Genomic DNA, 2500 nt, shown 5'->3' with positions numbered 1-2500 from the left:
GAGTCGTGAGGGGAGCCGAGGGAGGCACAGAACTCTGTGCCTTCTCAGAGCTTTCCGACCGACAGAGCAGGGTGAACTTTCGGGGCTTGGGGGTTACCTCCCCCCCTGCCTTTTTTCCAGCTGGTGCAACTACGAGAAGAAATCAAGGTACCAGGCCTCCCACTGGAGTGCCTGTGCCAGCTGACGAGCAATCCAGCCAGCCAACCAGCGCGGGTCGAGCGCCGCTCCCCGCTGTCTGCCCTGAATGCCAGCGGTCCTTTTCAACCAAGACCGGGCTCGGCGTTCATCGTCGTCGTGCCCACCCTGATGCCGCCAACGCGGATGTGCAAACGGAAAGGAAGAAGGCCAGGTGGTCGGAAGAAGAGCTGCTCCGTCTTGCGCATGCTGAGGCGACTTTGTCCCTGCAGGGCTGCAGGTTCTTCAATCAAGAGCTTGCTAAAGCCTTCCCGGAGCGCACACTTGAATCTGTCAAGTGTCAGCGCAGGGGGCAGGCCCATAAGAACATGGTGGCCACCTTTGCTGCCGAGCTCTCAATGAGAAACCAAGATCTTCAGGGCTCTGCAGACGGATCTGCTGTGGCCTCTTCCTCCTCACAGTCATCTTCTCCAGGGGAGGACGCCGATCGGGCTATCTGGTCCCTAATTGCAGAGTTGCCCTCGTCGGGCCCGCGTTTCCGCTCACTTGACGCAGTTGTGGCCTTGGGCCCCACTGCCAGCCGGAGTACCATCCAAGCTATGCTTGTTCCTGCTCTTGACGAACTAGGTAGCAGGGAACCATCTCTTTGTCATGCTCCTGGTAAGGCATTTCAACGGCCGCCTGAACGGAAGCGGGCGAGAAGAAGGTGGGAGTATGCTGTGGTGCAGCGTGCTTTTAAGAAGAACTCAGCGCGCTGTATCAATGGTCTTCTCGATGGCACGCTTCTCCATCAGCCACCCACCATCCCGGGGCTGATTGAGTTTTGGAGGGATCTCTTTACTCCCCCTCGTGTCAGGTCTCGGCCTCCACGTGGGGAGGGTCTCTCAGGTAAGCTGCTGCCATTCTGTAAGTGTGTGCCCTTCCAAGTTCTGTGGGCACCCATTACTGCAGATGAGGTTGCTGCAGCTCTTCCACCTCGCAACTCTGCTGCAGGCCCTGATCGCCTTACACCGTCCCAGCTACGTCGCCTTCCTCGTGAGGCTCTTCATAAATTCCTCAACCTCCTACTCCTCTCACGTTCCCTCCCATCCCGTCTCCTACAGGCTCGTACTACCTTGCTGCCCAAGAAGACCGCCGCAGCATCCCCTGCTGACTTCCGTCCTATCACGGTGTGTTCGGTGCTGACCAGGGTCTTTCACAAGGTTCTGGTCGGCCGCCTTATGCGCCACTGTGTCTTGGACGGTCGTCAGCGGGCTTTCATCCCACAGGATGGGATGCTCCACAACACCTTTCTTCTGGATCTGGCGATGACCCAGGCGCGGGCCACTGCTAGCTCGCTGTATGTAGCATCTCTGGATGTGTCAAAGGCCTTCGACTCGCTGGCCCATGGTGCCCTTGGTCCTGTGCTGAGGGCCCATGGTCTGCCGGTCGAGTTCATTGACTACATCCTGGGATGCTATGAGGCGGGCTCGACGGTTATCTGCGGTGCTGGGAAGTCGTCAGACCTAGTGCGGCCTTCGAGGGGTGTGCGGCAAGGTGATCCCTTATCCCCCATCCTCTTCAATATGTCTATAGACATCCTCCTTTCCCGTCTTCCTGAGCATGTTGGTGCCCGTATTCTCGGCCGAAGAATTAATGCTGCTGCGTTCGCGGACGACCTTCTATTGTTCGCCGAGACGAAGGATGGATTGCAGGAACTAATCACCATCGCTACAGCGGCCCTGGGTGACCTCGGTCTCGAGATCAACCCAAGGAAGTGCTTCTCTCTCGCCCTGGTTGCATCAGGTCGGGAGAAGAAGGTCAAGGTTGACAAGTCAGTCATTTTTCGGGCAGGTAATAACAACATACCGGCGCTGGCGATGGGTGATTCTTTTAAGTACTTGGGCCTGCAATTCACCACATGTGGGCGCAGCCTCTTCCATCCTCGGCGGGAGGTCGAGAAACAGTTGGACATCATCACGAGGGCACCACTTAAACCTCAGCAAAGACTATTTTCCCTTTGTTCAGTTATCCTGCCGGGCATTTTTCATGGCCTGGCCCTGGGAAGGACACGTTTAGGGGCCCTCTCGTCCCTCGATATTTGCGTGCGCAAAGCTATTAGATCCTGGCTCCACCTGCCAGCGGACACTCCTGTTGGGTACTTTCATGCTCCTGTCTCTCATGGGGGCCTGGGGGTCCCAGCAGCCCGCTGGCTGGGTCCTCTTCTCCGGAGGAAGCGCCTCGCAAAGATGGAGGGACTGGGTGTGGCTGCTGAAGGTGTGTCCCAGGATTCCCTCAGACGAGAAATCCATCAGTTGGATAATGCCTTACGGTGGAATGGCGACGTCATTAAGTCCAGCTACCAGCTGGGTCGGTGTTGGGCCGA

General features: G+C 57.5%; 1 pseudogene; it reads left to right on the top strand.

Annotated features, from left to right (window-relative positions):
- The window catches only part of LOC126197783 (large subunit ribosomal RNA), a 7752-nt pseudogene that overhangs the window by 3007 nt on the left and 2245 nt on the right, over positions 1–2500 (top strand).

This window comes from Schistocerca nitens, chromosome 7, assembly GCF_023898315.1.
Source record: "Schistocerca nitens isolate TAMUIC-IGC-003100 chromosome 7, iqSchNite1.1, whole genome shotgun sequence".
NCBI classification, from domain to species: Eukaryota; Metazoa; Arthropoda; class Insecta; order Orthoptera; family Acrididae; genus Schistocerca; species Schistocerca nitens.
The sequence above is the reverse complement of the archived record's forward strand: the minus strand, read 5'-3'. Positions and strand labels throughout refer to the sequence as shown.